The following is an 8,033-nucleotide window of genomic DNA, read 5'->3' as shown; positions in this document are numbered from 1 at the left end:
ACCAACATCAATCAACTCCAACTGGTCCAGAACTCAGCCACCCGACTCATCACCCGCTCCAAATCCTGGCACCACATCACTCCAGTCCTAAAACAACTCCACTGGCTTCCTATCACCCACCGGATCACCTACAAAATCTAGCCCCACACCCCTCCCCTTTTCATCTGTGCCTGAATCTTGTTTTGTTTTGTTTGTTTGTTTTTATTATCTATACCTACCCTGTAAAGCGACTTTGAGTTCGTGAAAAGCGCTATATAAATTCAATTTATTATTGTTATTATTATGGTGTCCAATTAGGCGGCTGCTCAAAATTTAAAATTGGCTCTCTTGCAATCAGTTAAGCAATTAACTGTAAGCTAACAAATAACTTTGGATGCGGGATCCTTTAACGGATTATCCCGGATGAGCCCCCATTTATGTTACGACCAAGCTCTGTTAAGGGAAAGGGAAGAAACATAAAACCAAGTTTTCTTGGTAAAATAAAAAAAAAGTTATTTATAAAAGTTAAACAGGTGCACAAACTACAAAAGAAAGGACCAGTGGATGCTGATTAAATCAAAGAATGTGAAACTGACACGTTTTGGTTGCTATGGACGCTGCTATCGCCTAACATAGCTGTGGCCCCAGATTCCAGATAGGACTCCCTTGCGATTTCGCTCCGTGTGACGGATCAAAACCCTCGCCCACTACATGCGTTGCGTCTGAGGTTGATTTGCTGATCAACACATTATTCCGTGGCACCGGGAGAAACTAATGTTTACAAAGTCACGAGTTACGATCGGATGTTTGTCCGCTGTGTTTAATTTTGAAATCTACCGGATCCTCTGTGCATTTAACCTCCTGTGTGGTGCGATCTCATTGATGGGTTTTGACGCATCATGGCCCCACGAAGAAGAAGAAGAAGAAGAAGAAGAAGAAGAAGAAGAAGAAAAGAAGTCCTTTTAGCTTGCTTGGTGGAATCATTGTTAGCTGTTTGAATATTTTCACTTTGTAAGAATATGGACTGACGTGTTATTTGTGGTATTTCTCCTCAATCACGATATATATATATTTTTTACTTTATTTAAAACGTTCAGTCACGATATTTCAATAAATAGCCAGGCAGTGTTCCACTGATGACGTTTCTTGTGACATACACAGTGCTGCCACCACGTGTCTGGTCTTAGTAATAGTAGTAAAAGTAAATATAAAAAGTAAAATAGTAAAAGTTTTTCTCTGCATGGAGGTTAATTAATTGTATTTATATTATTGGAAGTATGCAATATCTTTCTATCTATCTATGAAGGAGAGAGATGATCCGTCAAGCTTTTGCAAACACAGCATGTGTTCTCTGGTTTGCTACAAAGTGGGAGTCTTTCAGGGTTTTGAATTTTTTTTATATACTGTATAACAACATACACATAGCTTATGGAACAAAACAATGGGATTGAACATTTCCTTAAAGGGGTGATAGAATGATTATATAGGGTATTTCACACTGTTCCTTAAGGTCTCCTAATGGGGTATGTAACATTGGTTGGGCTGAAAATGGCCCAGGTGCTATTTTTTTTGGCCCTTATGCATCCCTGTGTAATGTCTCTATTTGGAATGACAGCTTTTCTTCCAAATATGGTATGCTCATGAATATTTAGATGAGCTGCGCGCTGATTGGTTGAGCGAATCCCCATACACACACATTAGAGACACGACAGCAGGGCTCATATTTCAGACACACACACACTGACACACACACACACACACACACACACACTGCTGCCCTGCGCACAGCGCACACACACAAACACTCTGTCTGTTACATGCCCAGACATGCCCAGGCGAGAGCCGCAGCGGCTAAAACAGCCAAGACAAAATAAAAACGTTTCGACACTTTCATTATAGCTAGTGTAGTTGTAACGTTACTCTTGCGACATAAAAAAACCTCCACCAAAGAATTACAACTCACCTTTTTAGCTAGTAAGCGCGGGGAGAGGAGAGTGAACCCCTGCAAGCCTGTCCTCTGCCAGTGCCTTTGCAGCGTTGCGTTAGATCCACAACTCGCTCTCGTCCGATATACTCGTTCTGAACACTTTTCTCTGGACCAGAAGGCTATTCCGTTGTAGAGTCTGCAAAACTGCATTCACGACCGTGGTTCATTTTCAATATCTTTGCAAAACGTCCAAACTTTCTTCTTTTCTAAAGTACACTGCGCAGCTCGTGTGTGAGATCCTGACAGAGCTCCAGCTCAGCGGGTCTGTGAAGGGGGAGAGGCCGACCGGGAAGGCAGAAAACCAGGCCGGCAGCCGCCGCCTGTCCCGGCAGATTGTGGAGCTCGTAAAGTCCGACATTGTCTTACCAAATTTGCAATTAGCCATAAATCTTCATAAAACGGCCCATATTTGAGCTTTATATAGTTGATTTCTTGCATAAAAAAGTCTCAGAAGTGAATTTTGTAATGGAATAGCAGAGATCTGCACGACCTAGATTTAGAAGACTAACTGACCTCAAATCAGTTAGTGGCCTATGTAAATTTTGGGGCATTACAAAGATAGAAGGTTGAGCCAAATGAGGAGGATTTGAGAAGTTGACGTCAGCTTTGTTTAGATTTGCCCGTTTTCAGAGGCAGTTTCAAATTGTGAGATTTTCAGAGGAAAGAGGTGTCAATGGGATTTTGAGGTTCTATGTATGTCCTATTTACCCTCCAAACTGTCATTATTCAACTATGACGTTGCTATGAGTTTTGCATTCTATAACCCCTTTAATTTGTGGTGTTCTCCTCTGTCACTCACTGTGGCGGCCAAGTTTTCCCACTGTAATAAAAAGAGATTGTTATTAATTTAGGTCTTTACATCAGCCATGAATTAAATTCAAAATATGACAAGGTTAAGGGCAATGAGGAACAGCAAGCCACCCCTTCATTCAGTAGGTTTATGAACTTAAAGTAACCTGATAACAGTAAATTACCTGCCTATGGTAATATTTTGGTTAAGGTTTGAATATGCATTACCTATGGTGTAGCCATTTATTTGAAATATACCTCTGCTCTGAAGGTATCCATTGTAAAAGACCTCTGCAATTTGCTGCACAATAATAGTCTTGAAAATGTGGTCATGAAAGACCTCCCTAGTCTTTGGACTTTAGTAGATACCTTTAACCAATGTGTGTTACTTTAGCATCCCAATGTCAAAATCTAATCAAAATTCAATGTAAATAAAAAGGAAATCCTTGCTCAGAATAAATTGGTGATTATGTCTAACATATGTCTCTCCATTATGGCAGTCAGGTTTATATCCCTTAAGCACCACATAACTGATAAAATACACAAATACTGTAAAACTTGAACTAAAAGCTCAGTGCCAAAAATTGTCCGCCCTCTTACAGGCCTGATGTGATGGCACATTTTGATAAATGAAACTCAGTCTCACTTAGTTGCTTTGCGTAAGTAGATCTCCGTTCCCTTGCGCTGCTTAGCATGTATGTTTAAACTTTAGGCAGCATGCGACATATCATTATTTAGTTTTGATTCTAAACAATTAATCCATCCAGTTAATCTCATGGTACCCACATGCACCAAATTATAATTCATTAAGATTTGAGCAAGAGTTTTGCACAAAATAAATTAAAGGCAAGCCACATATAGATGGCTATCCCAAATACAACCCGTTCAGTTAAGTGGCTGAAGCAATTATGGATGTTAAATGGAATTGCACTTATATAGCGCTTTTATAGTCTCTGGGACCGCTCAAAGCACTTTTACAATGTTCATCACTACCACCCTTTTACATTCATACAGCACTGTTTGCAGACAAGCTTTGGAGATTGGATTCCCACGCATTCACACACCCAATGACACACTGGGGAGAAAGTGTGGGTTCAGTGTCTTGCCCAAGGACACTTCAACACACTGAGCCACAGCTGCCCACAAATACAAGCCAAGGCTATTACTTGAAGTTTTGAAGTACTAAGAATTAGGTTATTCCAATCAAAACTATAATAAATTGTACATACCAGAGTGAACAGAGCTCCCATTCCACCAACTTCATTTGGATCCCCTAAAAAAACATCAAAGTTTGGGGGTTAAGAGGTTTCCAGTTGGGGTGCTTGCAATTAATCACCAACAATTTTGATAGTTGATAAATAACTGCTTTCAGAGTCTTACATATGAATATATATTCATATATACACTACCGGTCAAACGTTTTAGAACACCCCAATTTTTCCAGGTTTTTATTGAAATTCATGCAGTTCAATGTCTTATTGTACTCTGAAATGAAAGAATAGAACAAATGAACAATTTAAGTTAAAAAATAAATCATGGAATCAATTTATAAACCAAAATGTATTCTACATTTTTGACTCATCAAAGTAGCCCCCTTTGGCAGATATAACAGCTGAACACACTCATGGCATTCTTTCTACAATGGAAATCAAATATTCTTCAGAAAGTTCTTCCCAACTCTGTTGCAGAAGTTCCCATAAATCAGTGGCACTTGTAGGTTGCTTTGCTTTCACTTTTCTCTGGATCCAGCAAAACAGCCCCAGACCATCATGCTTCCTCCTCCATGTTTGACAGTTGATGTCACACACTGAGGAACCATCCTTTCGCCTACTTGACGGCATACAAAAATCCTGCGTAATGAAATGAAGATTTCAAATCTTGATTCATCAGTCCATAGCACCTTCTTCCAGTCTTAAGTAGTCGATTGACAATGTTTCTTGGCCCAGGCAAGCCTCTTTTTCTTATTCTGATGTCTTAGCAATGGCTTTCTTGCTGCAACTCAACCTCAAACCTACAGCTTGAAGTCTTCTCTTTACAGTTGAAACTGAGACTTGCTTATTACGACCACTATTAAGCTGTGCTTTGTCAATCTGCTGACCTCTGTGCCTCTGTGATAGGGCAACCCACGTGTCAATCAGCGACCTCTCGCAGCTACGTTGCCCACACGTAAAAACGTGATGCCACTTTTGTGACACTGTTACATTTAAATAGGGGCGCGCTCCTCTGTAAACCTTCTGCCACGGGCTTCATTTCATTTCAAAGGTCGTAAGGGTCACCAACCTTTTTGAAACTGAGAGCTACTTCATTGGTATTGAGTCATACGAAGGGCTACCAGTTTGATACACTCTTCTGAAATAACAACCCGGTCTCACGGCAGTTCGTGTAAATGTACACGTTATTCTTAATCTATTGATACGTGTTCATGGAGACGTTTTTCTCGTTTTTTACGTGTAACTGTCACGTTATTTTTTACGTGTAAATGTCACATTATTTTCTCGGGGAAAGGACGCGGGAGGCGGCCGAAAAGGTCGCTCCATAAGCCGGGAGCGCCAGCGAAGGCGGCCCGCTGGGGACCAGCTGGGGCGGCGAGCAAAAAGGACACTCCATAAACCCGGGAGGCGCCCACAGGCGCGGGCCCAGCTGGGGACGCGCCACAATAACGGGATGGCGGAGGTTGGATTTAGGAAAAAACTTATGGGGAAAGGGCGCTTTAAACGCCGGGAAAGGCCGCTAACACGCCTTAAACGCCGGAGAAAGGGTGCCTTAAACGCGGGAAGGAAGGGCAAAACTTCGCTTTAACGCCGGAGAAAGGAAAACGCCGGGGAAAGGCGTAAAGCGGCCTTATAAACACCGGGGAAAGGGCTTTTAACGCCGGGGAGAAGGGCGCTTAAACGCCGGGGAAAGGGCGCCAAAAGCGCGCGTATACGCGCGGGGAAAGGGGTGCCTTAACGCCGGGAAAGGGGCTCGCAAAGCCGAGGAAAGGGCGCCTTAAACGCCGGGAGACGCGGCCACAGTAACACGCGGACAAAACGCCACCCGCGGGACGCCATCCCCGGGAAACAAAGCGCCGCATAACGGAACGCCGATCCCCGCCCGCGGTGAAAGTCCTGTGTTGTTTGACCCATCCACCACCCGCCCCAACCTCCCCGCATTTTTCGGCTTTTTATATTACTCCCTACAATTTCGTGCTGTGGTAACGAAATATGCTTCCCATTGAAATACATTAGTTCACATTTTCCTGTTCACCAAGTAAAAAACGACAAAAACGTCTCCGTGAACACGTATCAATAGATTCAAATAACGTCACATTTACACGAACTTCCATGAGACCGGGCTGGAAATAACAAATTTGCTCAGTTTGCCTTATATATGATTATTAATGATTAATGATACTCATCTATGTGAAGACACTGATCATGTTAATGATTTCTCAACAATGACTTAACAAGGTGGGAAACAGATAATATCAATATTCAATTTTCATTTTTAGAACAGGCCTGTGGTCCTTGTGCCCGCGGGCACTGTGTTGGTGACCCCTGACTCTAACGTAAACTGAACCCAAAGACCACTGTCTCCACTGTCTGTTTTTAGGTATATTATAATCTGTGATTGTAAAATAATAAGTGTATTTCATTGTAGGCTATATTTCCAGCAGGATGGCTGGCGTCAGCTGAGGTTATGCCATCCAAAAAGGCCTCAGGCTCCTCAAATACTAGTTAACCATGCCATCTAATAAAGCACTGCACACACTTTTTTGTCCACTAAAATCTAATTATAACATTAGATGCATTGTGTAGCCTATTTGCTGTGGCAGATATAAATGATTTGAATGACTGTTAGGTCATCCTGGCATAAAACCCTCCAAAATCATAAAGATAAAAGAAATCTCAAACAATCCTCATTTTGATCATTATTTACACACACACACACACACACACACACACACACACACACACACACACACACACACACACACACACACACACTCTTGAAGCATTCCATGTGTTTTCTGAACCTGAGCCTGTTAGGGCACATGTCCAAAATGTGAAAAAATGGGGGGGATATGGGGTGAAAATAAAAAATACCCCATTGAACAAGAGAATATTTAAAGTTTGATGCCAAAAATGTGTTTGACATTCCCTCAAACCCCTGAAATGCCACCAATTAAGTATTTACAACTTCCAATTTAAGGGAAAACCCTGTTTAAAAAAACAACAACTACAACTCCCTAGATCCCTCTTCAGCACTTGCGTTGACATCATCACCCCAGTTGTAGTTCCTCCGTTTTAGGGTTGTGCTAGGGTTTTGAAAACATATATCTACCCAATATATCAAATATCACACACTGTCTAATAAATAATTAAACTGCATGTATATGATCTATGCAAAGAAAAGACAACAAGGTTTGTTTAATGACGATATTTTAACTAAAACAGGAGACCAGCGCGCCAACTGCTCTGCTCACATGACGCAAAGCGGGCTGTCCTCATCTCCATAGTAATGGCCAATGTTGCTACTTCTGCTATCAAAAATGTAAAAAAAACACATTTATTTTCCATAATCGAAGGAGTGATTATTAAAACCGACATATTTGACGTCAATCTACTGTAGTGCTGCATTATAAAACACAAATATATTTAAGACAAGAGATATTTAATTTTCAACTTAATGTCCACCGTTTTTGTTTTTCCGACAGGAACCGCGAGACTCACATGATTGAGACACAAAACAAAACATAGGAAAAAATGTAACAATCACACAGTTTGCGAGAGAAGTGACATTTCCCCTCCGACACTATCGTTTTCAACACCGGGCTTGACAGCTGTTATAACTGACTTATGCGCCTGCAGACCTAGTTCCTTTTGTCACAACTTCACAGGTGTGTGTTGATCTGAACATGGTGAGCACATGCATTAACAATGTCTTCAGTGTGTCATACTTTTGGGGACAAGCCACCCAAAAGGCGCTCAAGCTTTCAGCACCACGGAGAGCAGCCTTCATGTCACCAGCGGCCTGGATGTCAATCAGTTCGCTGTGATTGGCCGCCTCGTCCAGCGGCAATCACCTTCCCCACGTTAGCAGTTGACAGCCTCATGAATATGAAGCCTAAAATATTGTTTTCGCCCTAGTGGCTTGCTATCGTACAGGTAATATGAGTCTGTTAACAATGACAAAGGCTAAAAAAAATAAAAGACAAACAAAAGAGACAATGACTATAGTTGAAACAACAGTTCACTTTACTGGGTGAAATTAATAAAGTAGGCTTTCTAGAGCAAAG

This window comes from Perca fluviatilis, chromosome 22 (genome assembly GCF_010015445.1).
Source record: "Perca fluviatilis chromosome 22, GENO_Pfluv_1.0, whole genome shotgun sequence".
In the NCBI taxonomy this organism is placed as follows: Eukaryota; Metazoa; Chordata; class Actinopteri; order Perciformes; family Percidae; genus Perca; species Perca fluviatilis.
The sequence above is the reverse complement of the archived record's forward strand: the minus strand, read 5'-3'. Positions refer to the sequence as shown.